This window comes from Lygodium microphyllum, chromosome 27, assembly GCF_053477565.2.
Source record: "Lygodium microphyllum isolate KBCC chromosome 27, Lygodium_microphyllum_v1.1.10, whole genome shotgun sequence".
NCBI lineage: Eukaryota > Viridiplantae > Streptophyta > Polypodiopsida > Schizaeales > Lygodiaceae > Lygodium > Lygodium microphyllum.
This window is the reverse complement of record NC_141161.1, coordinates 40,537,096-40,554,560: the sequence shown is the minus strand read 5'-3', so window position 1 is coordinate 40,554,560 and position 17,465 is coordinate 40,537,096. Positions and strand designations below refer to the sequence as shown.

At 41.0% G+C, this 17,465-nt stretch overlaps 2 pseudogenes; both read right to left on the bottom strand.

Annotated features, from left to right (window-relative positions):
- Positions 1 to 7,323: 7,323 nt before the first annotated feature.
- On the bottom strand, positions 7,324 to 8,054 carry LOC148012244 (CDPK-related kinase 3 pseudogene; annotated as a pseudogene).
- Positions 8,055 to 16,115: 8,061 nt separating this feature from the next.
- Positions 16,116 to 16,855, bottom strand: LOC148012243 (CDPK-related kinase 3 pseudogene; annotated as a pseudogene).
- Between the last annotated feature and the right edge of the window lie 610 nt (positions 16,856 to 17,465).

The window sequence follows — 17,465 nt, the reverse complement described above, 5'->3', positions numbered from 1 at the left end:
AGGCGGCGTGACGTCGTTCAGGCACAAGTCCAGGCCGGGTGACACCGTGGTGCCCCTGCGGACAGCTGGTCCGCACTGGTTCATTTCCGGGGTTCCAGGGGACTGCACCAAGCTGGGCATGAAGCTCACCATCGATGTTCTTCCGGGCGATGCTGCTCCTGCATCACATCGCCATCATCATCACCGTGATCATCGGCATGAAGCTGACGAGGCTCACCATCGTCAACATGGGGCTCATGAGACCCACCATGAAAAACATGCGGCCCCCGAAGCGGAATCTCCGGCGGCGCCCGAATATCCAGCTCACCATCGCCGCCGTGACCATAGTGATCACCATAATGCTTCCACCCACGATGATCGTGATCATGATCATCATCACCACTATCGTCAACCAAGCACGGCTCCTCAATCTTCCAAAGGAGGCCACCACCACCATGCCCACTCTCCTGCTGCATCCAACCCCGATCGTCATCGCCAGCAGCAACACCATGATGCGCCATCCCAGTACTACGGCCAGCACCAGGAACAACATGCGACCCCCGAAGCTGAATCTCCGGCTCACCATCATCATCATGGAGCTCATCGTAAGGCCTACCATCAACATGCGGCACCTAAATATCCAGCTCACCATCGCCAGAATGACCATGATGATCACCATGATGCTACCACTTACAATGATCGTGATCATGATGATCATAACCACCATCGTCAAACGAGCCCTGCTCCTCGATCTTCCGAGGGAGGCCACCGCCGCCATGAACATCACTATGCCCACGCTCCTGCTGCATCCAACCCCGATCACCATCGCCAACGCTAACACCATGATACGCCATCCCACAATGGCTAGCACCGTCTCATCCAGGCTCTGCCTTTCTCCCGACCCACCCATCATGATCATGAATGATCACACTCCTCGTGGGCCGCCTATGTGGCAGCTAGTATGGTCTCACGTCAGTGTTGTCTCTTGGCGCCGGTGAAGGCTCATCCCATTCTAAAGTTTGGAACTCGCTTCTATGCGTGACCAGAGTTTCGATTCTAGCACGACATGGTGTTTCCCTCTTCAATGCATCCATCTTAATTCTACGAAATCGATACATGATTCGTGTACAAATAGGGAAATGAGTGAAATGTTCTTGTTGTGTAACCTCCATCAATATTGGACATTTTCTTTTTGGTTATATACGTACTAGTATTCATAGCATCCAATGTACGACCTTGATTTGCATATCTTCTAAATATAACCATAATATACTTCTAGGTTTTCTGCATCTAACCATGAGCTTCCTCTTGCACTGCTTGTAGTAGGGAAAGTAGACTTAGTTGCACATCACACATCAATTGATTGATAGTGTCTTTCCTTGACATTCTTATCTCTACTCCTACTTCTTGATAAAAGGATCATTATTCTCACAAAACCCACCACTCAACAATGCGTTGTCCATACATATGGTGTATAATACATTCATGTATATGCTAGAACGTGACAAGGTTTGGCCTTCCATGAAATGAGGATCATGGACCTGGATCCCTATTTTACAAAGCTTTTATTAGTATAGATATTATAGTGAGAGTAGAAAATTACTGAAGGATTGTTAAACTTTTGTATTACTCTAGATAGTTAATGTCATATTAATCATTAATGTTAGTGTTCATAGTATGGATGGTTCAAATATATAAGATTTTTAGATAATTTCAGTCTATTTTGGATATTATTTCTTGTAAATATCTTAAAAATGTGTAGAAAACTTCTAAAATAGGATGCCAAGCGGTGTGTGATCGCAGTTTCCAATTAGCAAACAATACTTAGGAGGGGAGGAGATGGGAAAAAGAGTGATATGGAAGTATTGTAAATAAGTGTCATGAACCATTAGATTTACCATCTAAAGCACTAGAGTAGAAGATAGTATTTGGTACACATTTTTGGGTATAAGAGGGAGCTTTAGGAGATCTAATGATTCGAGATTGCTTCCACATAATAGTAGACATTATCTAAATAATTCAACAATCATTTATCTGTGAGTTTAGCCATCAAACAATCAGCTTACAACTCTTGTAATAACTAGAAATAACATAGCTGAAGAAGTATATTTGGAATCCTATATAAGGATTTTGTTTATCTTCTGATGTTCTATCAATACAACACAGTGCTTCGGAGAGAAGTACTTGGGCTTCTCCTATCAAGAAATCATCTAAATGTATTGAAATTTGGATTTCTTGGACTCATTGTCTTGTATGTACAACAGAGTTTACATGTAATACATGTAGAGTCTAAATGGTTGAGGTTTTTCTTTATCTTGTGTAAGGGTTATGGTAGACTTGGCCGAAGGTTTTATAGTTGATTCATGATGTATGTATATGTCTTGAAGAGAACTTGATTTTCAGCATTCTTGATCATTTGAATCTCCTGCCTATTCTTTTTATTCTCTTTTATCTCCTAGTATCTACTTTCTTCTCTCTTTAATCCTCGGTGGATACGACATTTTCGATAAAATCCCTTTGACATTGGTGAAGCCCATGTAAAAGGTTGTGGGAAGGGAAGGCATGATGGGAGAACATTCAAGCAAAGCTTATACTAATTTTTACAGCAATTAGTGTAGAATATGAACATGCTTACGTAGATTAAAAAACAAGAACTAGTGATGTAGACTTTTACTCAAACAAAAATTATTGTGATGAATGCTTTGTAGGCAATAGAGTGTGAGATGAAGTTGTTTAATGATACATACATACATACATATATATATATACATATATATATATATATGCTCAAAAGTTGGAGTTCTTTTGGGTGGCTTGACTTCCATGGAGCTAGTATTTTATACGAGTCACTATACATGAATTGAAAGCCTAAGTTAATTCTACATGCAGGATACTGATTGGGTAGCCTTCAAGAAGACACTCTGAGAAGAATTATACATTAAAGATTCTAGTTTGATTACCCGCAAGACTTTCCAAGAGTAGATTCTAAAATCTAGTAAGGGTCTTGTGTCAATTTGAGTACTTAGATCTTGCGGAAAAACATGCTCTTATAAGTCAAAACTTTAAATTATTTTTAGAGCTTCATGAAGAGAAGCTTGATGATTTGTTGGAGGCTCTAACTATGTAGACATGGCTTAAACTAAAGGGGAGGCATGTTAAGGATAGTGTTATTGCACTAGTGAAAAAGCATAGAAGAAGAGAAAGATTACATGTATCTAGCTTGCTGATTGTTACATGCAAAATAATTTATGTATCTAGTAAGACACCTACTTCTGTGGCTAACCTTATGGTTGTACTTGATATTTCCACTATTAAGAAATATGTATTAGATGATTTGGTTAACAGCATGCGAAATCTTCAATTGAAGGTTGCAAAATTAGATGAGAAATGACAAGAGGAAAGGGGTCAATTATCACTCCCTAAACGAGGAAAAATATTTATATGAAGTGATAGTTTATAGCATAAAAGGAAGGATTATGTTTCTTATCAAGAGGCCTTAGCATCATAGTTCATCTTTTAGAAAGATGGCAAGATCCAAGTAGAAGAAACAAGATTGTCTCTTTCTTTGAATTTTGGACAGAGAAATATGCAAAATTTATTAGAAGACTTGGATGTTCAAAATGTTTATGCAATGTACATGTTACTACTTTTGGTCTATAGTTTGATAGAATGTCTGGCTAAGTGATGGTTGGTCTGAAGGCTACAATATGGACACATGCTTTGCATGTAGCTGAAAAGAGAAAGGCTACTAACAGTGAAATGTCTCATACATGGCAAGACATTCGTGACCTGAGTGGTTGGGAATCACCCATAGATGCATATTCAATACATGAATATTTAGCAAAAGTGTAGAATACAAGTGTACTTGTAAAAGATAAATACAAGAGAAATGAAGATAATATATGGACATCTAAGAGAGTAATGAGAAGAAGTATAAATCGACCTAAAGCTATAAATATCAACCATCTCCTGAGCATGTTATGGAAGACGTGGGGCAAGAGTAAAAACAAGGTAGCAAACAAGAGGACAAAAAGAGAAGCAAGCATTTGGGATATAAACTGCAATCTGATATTGAGAAAGCCACGGATCTCAAGAAGGTTCTTCAAGAAAATATTTTAAACAATCGAGTGGAATTCACCTTAGGAGAGGTGCTTGGCATCGCCAAGCAAGAATTTTATGAAAAAATGATTAACATAGTTAAGAGAAAGTGTTAATTTTTTAGAGATGCCACTAGTGCATTATTGCAACTTAAAGAGAAACTAGTTTATTGGGCATTCGAGTTGAATATGAGCATGATATAAGTACTCATTTGTCAATGGAGGATGCTACTAAATCAGTGGATAGCATGCGAAAAAGATAAGAAAGTGAATTAAAGTACATTGTCTTGTAACAATATGCATAGTGGAGCAAGGCAGATTCAACAATGTGGAGAAGAGACTCCAAGATTTATTCCTCGGAGTCATTCCATAAGAAAACATTGGGCAAGGGCTACCACTGAATCACTAGTGAAAATACAAAGTGTGAAAATCCTTGTATTGCTTTGCTTGACCACAAATCTGATATTTATATTATTGAGCATGGATTGTACAAAAATGGTACATGGCCTGTGGACACTGATCATGGTTGGCATATGAGAGCTAGAAATCAATCTTTAAGGGAGCCCTATGCTGCATGTCCTAATATAAAAGGGAGGATTGGTGATGTACAAGAAGAGCAAGACTTTTTTGTCCAAGATAGTTCCTTATATGTTGTCATTTTGGGACAACCCTACATTACCAGAGTGCATATGAAAAGAAAGGTGCTCATTCTAGGAACTGGAATACACTTTAAGAGTCTCCTTTGTCTCCAAATGCAAGAAAACTTAGAGAATTAGATTTTCACTGAGTAGTGCATTAATGCGAGCTATAGTAGTGCTGATTAGAGGATGTACTTGCCTCTTCATGGAATGAAGCATATATTTACTACTGGTTATTCTCCGTTTACAACAAAGAGTTCATGTATTAGACAATTGGAAAGGAAGTTAGAAGCAAAGATATAGAACAAGAAATGGTTTGAGAAAAGACATAGATTGAGGCCAAAAGCCATACAAGATGGGGATTGGGTATTGGTTTATGACACTAGTTTGAAAAACCATGGGAGTACCATGTGTACTGTCTCCAAATGATGATTCGGGCCCTATGTGGTAAGATAAGTATTTGTTAATTCTACTTATGCATTAAATAAGCTAGATGGGGTAGCCATAATAATTTTGGTAGTGGAAAAAAGATATCATTAATGTTAGTGTCCATAGTATGGATGGTTCAAAAATTTAGGATTTTTGGATAATTTTGGTTGATTTTTGATATTTTGAATATTATTTCTTATAAATATCCTAAAAGGTTTAGAAAACTTCTAAAATAGGGTGACATGAAGAAAATAAGTTGTTCTTTAGCTAGTTTTGGAAAATCTCATTTAAAAAAAGGGCTCTTGAATTCATCAAGCACGATCACAGTCTTTAGGCAACAAACAACACTCCAAATGGGAGAAGATGCGAGAAGAAGCAATCCCGAAGAATTCTAAATAGGTATCCTTGGTTTGACTCCCCTTTTGAAGCCAATGGAGATATCAAGTTTATTGTTTGAGGAACAAAGTAGAAGATAGTGTTTGATGTCTAGATAATCCAAAAAGCATTTGTCTTCGAGTTTACCTGTCAAAGGATCAGCTTATGGTTGTTGTAATAACCAGTAATACACAGGGTTGAAGTGTATTTGGAGTCGCATACACTATAAGAGAAATGCCCTATAGACACACACTATACACACGAAATAGCGGGCACATTTATCAGCGCATCTATATACCCGCTGTCGAAGGGTTTTTGAAAGCAAAGTCGCGACCACAAAGGACCTTGATTAATTTCAGGATAGAAGATCAATCATACAAATAAGCAAGATGAGAGGATTTGTGAGCAGCAAAAGCACTAATATTGTGCCAGAAAAATCTGCAGAATCCACTATTCAATCAACTAAATATTTCGACAATCTCTGAAACTCTTGACCAATATATATCAGTCCTCAACTCTTTTGCTGATAGATATCAGCCCTCAATAACTTTGGAAACCATAAAATTACAGCCTATGTCTCAATATGCTGACATACAATAGCAAACTCTGTCTCTTGTTGAGTGATCTCAGCTATCTACTCATCTCTCATAGAAACTGTAGTCTCTGGATGCATAACAAGGAAAGAATCCTGCACATAACTTAAACTCTCTGTAGTACTCTCTGCGTATTCCATGTTTGAAGGTGGCTTTGTTGGGTAAAACTCCCTGGCATGAAGCAAAAACTGAAGAGTTGAAGTAAGCCCTATTCTTTATGTGCCACTCAGTGCATCCATATCCTGAGCTGCACCACCATAGCTGCTATGACGTGCATTCAGGTGAGCTCTTATGCTGAATCCCTACATTATATTTAGTTCAGAGTTTTGAAAACCTTGGGCAGGTGTCCAAATAAGCCTGTGTGTCCATATTCCTGTGGAAGAGCATACTCGGACAAGAAAATTCTGAGGGAGAGGGAAGCTGTATTGTGTATTCCCTTTGAAGCAACATCATCAACAAAGGAAGGATTGGCACAAGCGGCGGTACTGAACTCCAAAGGAGAGCTGAATCCATCCTTATTGCTGTGATTTAGCAACCTGTGAGCTTTAAATCGTTGTGCAAAGCAGAACTCGATTTGGAGTAAGCAGCTGGTAGTACTTTTGCATCAAGCTTCTCGAGGTAGTTCTGGAAGAAGCGCAGAGAAGGATCCTGAAGAATCGAAGGATTTCTTTCGTAGAGTTGGATGAAAGGCTTGAGCATGTATGACATTCTTCTTGTATTTCCATAGCTTGTCGGATACCTCACGCTCTTTAATTGCAACTTATAATTCTTCCATACTCCAGCGAAGTTCTGCACCTCCTCTTTCGATCAAACTACTATTGCCACTGTGACCTTTGCGCGAGGGAGAAAACACCCTGTCAGAGGATGTAGAATTGTGGGTTTATCATGGCTGCGATGTGATGGGCTCCGTCTCAAACTAGAATGAGATCTTTCCCCCATAGGAAATTTCTCTCCTTCCAGAGCCTCCTGTTTTTCTTGCTTTTTCTTCCCCCAGCTAGACAACACGCCTCCCAGAAAAGCGCAAAAACTGGCCAAATAAGAAGCTCGCTGCGCATAATGTGCAAGTTTGATGCATAGTCAATGAAGCTTATCCCCATGATCAATCCAGTCCCATGTTGTCTTGGCTCTGGTTTCATGCCTCACGTCACCAAGGCTGAACCATTTCAGCACATGACCATCCTTTTGAAATTCAAAAGCTCCTCCACCCTGTCCTCAGAAAAGCAAAACGGCCAATAAAGCTCTCCTTTTTTTCCACAATAGCCTCAGAAAAGCATTTCTCAGAAAAGCCTGTCGGAAGTTCTCAAGAGTGACACGCCCATCCTTATTAGGTTCTAGCAGGGTATACTGGGCACGAAGATAAACCAACTCATCTTCTGTAAGAGTCCTGGACAAAGCCTTTAAACCTGCTCGTTTCAAAGGTGACGATCGGAGATAAGCTTTCACCAACTTGTAAACCAATATATCCAAAGGAATCTTATTATCTCCACGAAGCCAGGGGTGCAAGGCATCTCATCAAAATTGGGATCAGCACGGATCACAGCCCGAAATATCCCCGACTCAGTGCGAGCCCAAAAAGGCCGACTTCCACAAAGAAGAATATAAGTAATAACTCCAATGCTCCAAACATCAGCCTCTATGCTTTATGATCGATGAAGAACTTTAGGTGCAACATAGTAGGCACTTCCCACGATGTCATTAAGTCTCTCCTCTGGCTTGACAAAATCCGACAGACCAAAATCAATAGCCTTCATTGGTGCAGCTTCATCCTTCGTTGTGAAAAGAAAATTCTCTGGCTTCAGATCCCGATGAACAACACCTTGCAAGTGGCAGAAGGATACTATGTTCAAAATTTGAACCACAATAACTTTTGCATCCTCCTCAGAGTATCTTCCGCCCCGTGAGAGAATGTGATCCAACAGCTCTCCTCCCTCGCAAAGTTCCATAATCGGCATATCTTGAAATAAGTGTAGCCCATGAGATTGCATCTCGAGTTACCAATCTACCAAAATTCCTTATTCTTCTCCGTCTTCAGCATAGAATTAAAGAGCAAACATAACAACTAAGTATGTATAAAGTATCAAATCACACACACGACTTTTGGGTGGTTTACACACCTCGAATGCGCAGCAATATGACATCCACCCCCTCTAATCCTACGCATCCTCCGGATGGGCCAACTACCCATGATCATTATCATCAAGATCCACAAACAGATCAATCTCTTCATTATGCATTTCCGGTGTCATATCATCTATTTCTTCCATTGGAATTTCTTCTCGTTGCTCTTCTCTTGAAAATTCTTCCAATGCATATTCCTCATCATCTCTTTTCTTGAAAATCTTGATTCTTTTTCCAGCAATAGGCACTCTAAGCACTGTCGCATCCAATTCTGTCAGCTCATATGTTGCATTATCAAAGACATGTTTGACTATGTATGGCCCAAACCATCTTTTCACCATCTTCCGAAGTGCAGTATGCTGATTTTCAAGGCTGCTATCAAAGACCAATACCCAATCTCTCTCTTCTATTGCTCTAGGCCGCAAGCGATGCTTGCTGTCAAACCTGTCCTTATTTCTTAGTCTAGCAACCTTCAACCTGTCAATAGCTAGCTGAATATCCTCAGGTCTCCTCTCCAACTGTCGAATCCGAAGAGCTAAGAGCTCTTCTCTCGTCAAATCTTCCTGCCAAGGTAAAGCTGACCAAGTCAAAGCACAAGTCTCAATTGGCATAACAGGTTTCTGACCATACATCAACTCTGTAGGCATATATCCTGTGGTAACACTATGAGTCGTACGATCAGCCCATAAAGCAAATGTAGAAGTCTCGGCCATTCTCCAATCCGTCCTCTGCATTCTTTGGCTAATGCTTTCACTATTGGCGGATGCCCTCTTTCACTCTTCCCATTTCCCTCTGGATTGTATGCTGTTGTTAGAGCCAACTTGATTCCTAGCTAAGAGAAAAACTCCCTAGCTTCATTTGCATCCAATTCACCATGATCTGCAGTGATCTTACCCACACAACCATACCTGCAGAAAATTTCCTCCAATAAGAACTTACACACTGCACTAGTGGTCTTCGTTCTCAAAGATCTGCCTCAACATGATTGGTAAGATCCTCTCTAGCCAAAACAATGTACCTCATCTGCCATAGACCCATAGGCATGGTAACCAAATCAACTACCCACTTATAATGAATGCATAGTGGATACGTCGGATGAAGCTCATCTCGATGACGCACTACCGAATACGTCTGGCAGTCTCTGCAAGTCTCAACAAAGTGAGAAACATCTCTGTACATGCCTTTCCACCAATATTTCTCCTTGATTTTCTCATAAGTAGCCCACAATCCTCTATGACCAGCCCAAGGACTCTCATGAAACTCCCTCATCACCTATAACTGTGTCTCTCTATCGCAGACAACCCACAAAGGTAATCCGTCTCTTTTCTTCGGATGCTTCCAAAGAAATCCTTCCTTGAGAAAATAACCATAGGCTTTCCTTCTGATCTTCTTGAACTCTTCATCTGTCCATTCATCTCTTTTGCTTAGTGTACTACGGTACCTGCCAATCTGCAACCAATCTCCAACATAAAGTTCTTCTGTGAAAGCCACAATATCATAGACATGACAAACATGATCAACCATAGTGGCTGAAATTTCTGCATCATCCTCTTTTGCAAGTAGAGTCTCCTCATCATCATATCTGGCTCTAGACAACATATCTACCACTGGATTATCCTTCCCTGCTATGTGTTTAAATTCTGGATTTAATGACTTGATGTATGCAATCCATCTCAACATGGCTATATCCGGAGTAGAGCAACTCGTAATCATACCAATCAATGGCAAGCAATCTGTCTCTACCGCAACTCAAGCTCCAATAAAGTACTCCTTGTCACATTTGAGAGCCGTGACAATCCCCAATAACTCCCTCTTGATTTGCGGATATCTCCTCTGTCTCTCGTTTTGGACTTTCGCCCCAAACCGAATAGCATACCTATTTCCATCTGCATCATCTTGACCCATAGCCCAAATTATGCCAATTGGACTAGTGTCAACTGTCAATACAATAGGCCTTTCACAATTATAATCCGCTTTCCTGAGAATAGGAGCATTCTGCAATAACTTCTTCAATTTCCGCATGGCTCTAGTGTGGCTCTCATCCCAATAGAATTTCTGCCCCTTTCGAAGCAACTGATACAAACAATCTGCTATGTGTGCAAAATGAGGTATCCAAATCATATAAAACACACAAGCACCAATGAATCTCCGTACCTCTGAAGTAGTAGAACAATACTCTGCAATCTTGCCTATAGCATTCACCTTATTAGGTGAGGGTTTTCTGCCATAATATCCACACATATGTCCAACAATGACAACCTCATTCACTCCAAAAAAAGATTTTTGCCCTGAAAGTGTCAAGTTCACTTCTTCTAACCTGGCCAAAATCTTCTCACATGCTGAAATATGATCAGCCACAAAGTATCTGCATCCCTGCTCATTTAAGCTCTCATTCTTCTCTTCTTCTGCACACCCCTTAATGGGCACATCATCCAAGAAAGGCATAGTAAGCTAAGGTATGTAATCACGAAGGACCTTATGCATGGCATTCATCATATGCGCAACAGAATTAGTGGCACCTTGAGGCAAGGTACACATCCTGACAAGCCCAATAGGAGTTCTCATGGTGGTTATGTCCCTACTTTCCAAGGCCAGCTGAAACTGATCATATTCTGAATACAAATCACCCAAAGAATAGATGGCACGTCCAGCAAATGCCTTTGCAAACTCATCCACAACTGGACCTATACCAACATTCCTGATAGTAACTCTGTTCACTGGCTGCATGTCCTGAATAAATCGAAGAGTGCCATTCTTCTTTGGAACTGTAAACCACCTGTTTGAGTATGGTGTAGATGAAGGCTCAAGGATTCCCATCCTGATTTTCTCATTCAATAAATCAATCAGCTTTGGCAAGTGTGCTTTAGGCACTGGAATAGGTTGTAGATTCCATGGGATATGAGGAATAGTAAAAATGACCATAGGAGCAACAATATCAGGATTCACACATCCAATCTCATGTGGGAAAAAAGAAAATCCCCTTCCATGACACTCAAGCATCTCTTGAAAGCATTGCTTCTCTATGGGTAACAAGAAATCACCATTTCCAATTTTCAATTCAGCAAGAGTCTCTGCTGAAAATTTATGACCAATATGCTCCGGATTCCTCAAAATTTACTGTTTAGCAGCCCTCTCTATTTGCTGATCACTGTCAGGTGGAAGCGGTACAGCAACCGGCTTCACCTTCTTATCCACAGTTTTGAATTTCGTGTCAACCCTGGCTTCATTATGCTCTTCTGCATTACATAAACCTTGCTGTAAATCAGCAATTCAGCACTCCAATGGCTGAATATTCTCAGCCCTCTGCTCTATGGACTGCATAGGAACAGCCCCAAACTTTGAATGCTGAAATATTTCAGCAGTAAACTTTGTTGGCTGAAAATTTTCAGCCCTCTGTCTCTCTAAAAGCTGATCATAACTAGCTGGAAACTCTGTTTGCTGAATTTCTTCAGCACTCAACACTCTTTGCTGAGTTTCCTCAGCCTCTAACTCAATCTGTGACATAAAATCTGCAATTTCATGAAACATGTCCAGGGACTGCACTAATACATTACCGTGACAATTCAGCATATCAGTTTTCAGCATATCTCCCATCTCTGTCATCATATCTGCACAAATCACACTGTCATACATCCCATCTATGTGCTCATCATCCTCCAAAATTCCTGCATTTTTCAAATTTTTCTCCTTCCTGCATATATACTGCCTGGCAGCTCTAGGCAACCTAGAAGTCTTCTGATAACTCATCGAACTGTTTGCTGAAATCCCAACAAAACCGGAGGAGAAAACACCGCTGCCAGGAGGCGAGAACTCCAATCTCCTCTCCTCTGTACCACCGTTGTCTCACGAAACGGGGGTACCTAATGAAAACCCGAATCCCTCGCAGTGGGCAAAGGTGCATCTCTGAGAGTATCTCTATTTCTAACATGGTTCACACATACAGTCATAAACTGAATTGCTCTCATACCATCTTTACTGCGAATCCGTGCATAAGCAGATCCATCATCCATGACCTTTGTTTCCATGCGTATCTCTGTAATGAATGGTTGACCAAGAATTATGGGATAAGAGCATGAATCCTGCACAAAGAAATGAAAATCCTCCTCCACATCACCAATAGAAACCCTGACACTAGGACAGGCAGCATATAAATCACCTGCAGTGTTATTGGCAGCTCTCATACGCCACCCATGCTCTACATCCATAGGCCATCTGTTACTCTCATAAACTCCACGAACTATGAGATTAATCTCTGAACCATGATCCAGCAATGCAACATAAGGCACCTCTTTCTCTCCAATCTTTACCATCGTCTCTGTAGTTGCCCTAGCCCAATGGCTCCGCGAAAAGTGACTACGCGGTATCATGACAGGCTCATCAATTTCAGCATAATGCATAGGCTGAACCCTCTTCTCTACCTGCGAAAAAACAGAAGCATTATCAACCATAACCTCATCATCATCCTCATCCAACTCCCCAATCAAAACTCCCTGTGTATCAGTGGTAGACAATGCATGTCTTTTCCTCTTCAAGACCTCCTGAAACTGATCCTGAAACTCTCTTTTTGAGATGCCCAAAAATCTCAGAAATAGTGAAAGTCACCTCACTACCAAGTATCTTATCATTAAAGATTTTCTTCATGTCTGTAGATGTCTCTATATCGGACATCAATCTGAATCCTGTCTGCTTTCTCTCTCTAGGCTCTTGCCTCTTTTCTTTCTTTTAAGCATCCTCCATCTGTCGATCTGGCCCTGGTCTTGAAGACGGTCCTGCAGTAGGTGGAGTAACAAACTCACCCCCTCTAGTCTTCTTAGCTGCACTTGGATTTTCTTCATCCCTCTTACGCTTCTCCTCAACAAGTACATCTGCACCATGAGACTTAGCCAAATAAGCATAAATAGAATACCTGTCAACAGGCGAGTCCCAACCTGTCTCTGATCTGATGCTAGAGCCTGCACTAGTCAAAACAATTTGCTGAATTTTCCCCTTGTTTGCAGTCTCCATAGCATATGTCCATAGCGCTGACTGAGTCTCTCAACCCTTCTCAATCTGGACTCCATATGCAAAAGCATCACCTCTAGCTGTCACATAAGAAGTACGCGCAGCCGTGTCCTCCACTAACTTCTTCATTCCACCTTTACCAAAGTTGGTAGCAAGTGGAGCTCCTGTCTCAGTCAACCAAATCTTACCATCTTGCCCCCAATATACCAAATTCTACCTCCTTGCATCCTGGAAAGAGTCACAATCCCTGCAATGCTGATGGTCCGTACTATCACACCAAATACATCTCCGATCTCTCCTAGGTGCATTAGGAGCACTCCTAGGTGCAGTAGGAGCACTAGAAGAAGTAGTAGGCATAGTCGAAGCAAACTGCTCCTTCAACTTTCCCACCAACTCCGCTTTGACTGACTCCAGTGTCAAATCTGTGATGCCTTTGATTATGTCATCAAGAGAGGTAGGCACCGATGGAGCGGATGGTTTTGGAGCAGAAGGTGTAGGCATCGGTCGTGGAACAAGAGGAATAGGTGGAGTGGAAACAGTAGGCACTGGCATAGGCCAAGAAACTGACTGAGGAAGAGAAGAAATGACAGGGATAGAAGTAGGCATAGGAGCTGATGATGGTGTAGGTGTCATGGAATCATTCTGTAGGCCAGTCTTCCATATGCTCCTCTTGGTCAAAGTCGAGACTGCATCCTGAGCATCCTGCCAATCCGTTTTAAGACCCATAGGCTTCGTGCGATCTTCAAGAAGCTCACCCAATTCTTCTTGAAGAGCAAGATCTGCAGCTTGCAAGAAAAGCTCAACTTTTTCAACATCCAATGCTCTTTGTTCAATGGCATCAAGCTGACTATACCTCTCTTCGAATTCTCGAATCAACTCCGAAGCAGCGAGACCTTTGTTTGGCATGTAGACCCACTCTCGGAATGACCGCCGAGTAGCCATACCAAAGTCCTCAAGGAAGTATTCTTCTTTCAAGGCCTTCTCAAAATCTTGCCAATGTGTATTTTGAATAAAAAGATCAGTCACTTTTGTCCTCAAAGCAGGTGTGACAAGACGAAGGAAGTACTTACTCATAAGTCCAGCAGGAACTCCAAAAAACCCCATCTTGATCTCATATGTCTTCAAATATGCTGAAACATTACGCCCGTCAAATATCTTCTTCTCATTCTCAACTGCTTCAATAGCCTTAGTCGCGCTGTTTGCATTCTCCTGCTCCGAATAGAGTTGCCTTTACTGGGACAACTACTGTTGATGCAATTGTTACTGCTGCTGCATATACAATTGTGTTTGCTGATTTTGGAGCTGCATATACATGGACATATTCTGCAAAATCTATTTTAGATCCTCTGTTGAAGTACTTGACGCAACAGTCATTGATGGAGCTAAAGTAGACGCAGCTGGAGTTGTAGAAGAAGCTGAAATAGAGGCTGAAGTATCTCCCATCCTGAAATTTCTGTGACGCTTTCACGTCGGGTTCACCAAAGATGTCGAAGGGTTTTTGAAAGCAAAGTCGCGACCACAAAGGACCTTGATTAATTTCAGGATAGAAGATCAATCATACAAATAAGCAAGATAAGAGGATTTGTGAGCAGCAAAAGCACTAATATTGTGCCAGAAAAATCTGCAGAATCCACTATTCAATCAGCTAAATATTTCGACAATCTCTGAAACTCTTGACCAATATATATCAGTCCTCAACTCTTTCGCTGATAGATATCAGCCCTCAATAACTTTGGAAACCATAAAATTACAGCCTATGTCTCAATATGCTGACATACAATAGCAAACTCTATCTCTTGTTGAGTGATCTCAGCTATCTACTCATCTCTCATAGAAACTGTAGTCTTTGGATGCATAACAAGGAAAGAATCCTGCACATAACTTAAACTCTCTGTAGTACTCTCTGCATATTCCATGTTTGAAGGTGGCTTTGTTGGGTAAAACTCCCTGGCATGAAGCAAAAATTGAAGAGTTGAAGTAAGCCCTATTCTTTACGTGCCACTCAGTGCATCCATATCCTGAGTTGCACCACCATAGCTGCTATGACGTGCATTCAGGTGAGCTCTTGTGCTGAATCCCTGCATTATATTTAGTTCATAGTTTTGAAAACCTTGGGCAGGTGTCCAAATAAGCCTGTGTGTCCATATTCCTGTGGAAGAGCATACTCGGACAAGAAAATTCTGAGGGAGAGGGAAGCTGTATTGTGTATTCCCTTTGAAGCAACATCATCAACAAAGGAAGGATTGGCACAAGCGGCGGTACTGAACTCCAAAGGAGAGCTGAATCCAAACTTATTGCTGTGATTTAGCAACCTGTGAGCTTTAAATCGTTGTGCAGAGCAGAACTCGATTTGGAGTAAGCAACTGGTAGTACTTTTGCATCAAGCTTCTCGAGGTGGTTCTGGAAGAAGCGCAGAGAAGGATCCTGAAGAATCGAAGGATTGCTTTTGTAGAGTTGGATGAAAGGCTTGAGCATGTATGACATTCTTCTTGTATTTCCATAGCTTGTCGGATACCTCACGCTCTTTAATTGCAACTTATAATTCTTCCATACTCCAGCGAAGTTCTGCAGCCTCCTCTTTCGATCAAACTACTATTGCCACTGTGACCTCTGCGCGAGGGAGAAAACACCCTGTCAGAGGATGTAGAATTGCGGGTTTATCATGGCTGCGACAATACGCCTCCCAGAAAAGCTCAAAAACTGGCCAAATAAGAAGCTCGCTGCGCATAATGCGCAAGTTTGATGCATAGTCAATGAAGCTTATCCCCATGATCAATCCAGTCCCATGTTCTCTTGGCTCTGGTTTCATGCCTCACATCACCAAGGCTGAACCATTTCAGCACATGACCATCCTTTTGAAATTCAAAAGCTCCTTCTCCCTGTCCTCAGAAAAGCAAAACGGCCAATAAAGCTCTCCTTTTTTTCCATAATAGCCTCAGAAAAGCATTTCTCAGAAAAGCCTTTCGGAAGTTCTCAAGAGTGACACGCCCATCCTTATTAGGTTCTAACAGGGTATACTGGGCACGAAGATAAACCAACTCATCTTCTGTAAGAGTCCTGGACAAAGCCTTTAAAGCTGCTCGTTTCAAAGGTGACGATCGGAGATAAGCTTTCACCAACTTGTAAACCAATATATCCAAAGGAATCTTATTATCTCCACGAAGCCAGGGGTGCAAGGCATCTCATCAAAACTGGGATTAGCACGGATCACAGCCCGAAATATCCCCGACTCAGTGCGAGCCCAAAAAGGCCGATTTCCACAAAGAAGAATATAAGTAATAACTCCAATTCTCCAAACATCAGCCTCTGTGCTGTATGATCGATGAAGAACTTCAGGTGCAACATAGTAGGCACTTCCCACGATGTCATTAAGTCTCTCCTCTGGCTTGACAAAATCCAACAGACCGCAATCAATAGCCTTCATTGGTGCAGCTTCATCCTTCGTTGTGAAAAGAAAATTCTCTGGCTTCAGATCCCGATGAACAACACCTTGCAAGTGGCAGAAGGATACTATGTTCAAAATTTGAACCACAATAACTTTTGCATCCTCCTCAAAGTATCTTCTGCCCCGTGAGAGAATGCGATCCAATAGCTCTCCTCCCTCGCAAAGTTCCATAATCGGCATATCTTGAAATAAGTGTAGCCCATGAGATTGCATCTCGAGTTACTAGTCTACCGAAATTCCTTATTCTTCTCCGTCTTCAGTATAAAATGAAAGAGCAAACATAACAACTAAGTATGTACAAAGTATCAAATCACACACACGACTTTTGGGTGGTTTACACATCTCGAATGCGCAACAATACGACACCGCATTTTTTAATGCGCTTATAGATGTGAAAATAAACGCACAGATTTTTCATTTCTCATAAAGTCCCTAAATATGATCAAACATCTTAATAGTTACTATTTTTTAGAATACATTACCAACTTTACTTCTTTGTGGTCTAATATAGCTTACCCAATCGTACTTCTTTGTGCATCTTGGTGCATTGTTCTTTGGATGTGCGCATTCAATTCTAATACTATAACACAACAAACATTATATGTATCACAAAAGTAAATGGCTCTTAATTGATATTTTAGTTGTTTTTGAGTATTACAAATATACATTCAATCATTCAAAGCTAATTATATGCTAGAATGAATGATCAATCTCATCTTCAATGAGATCGGCCCTTGCTAGACTATCTACCTCTAGGTCTATGTTACCAATAGGCAATGAAACAAATAAG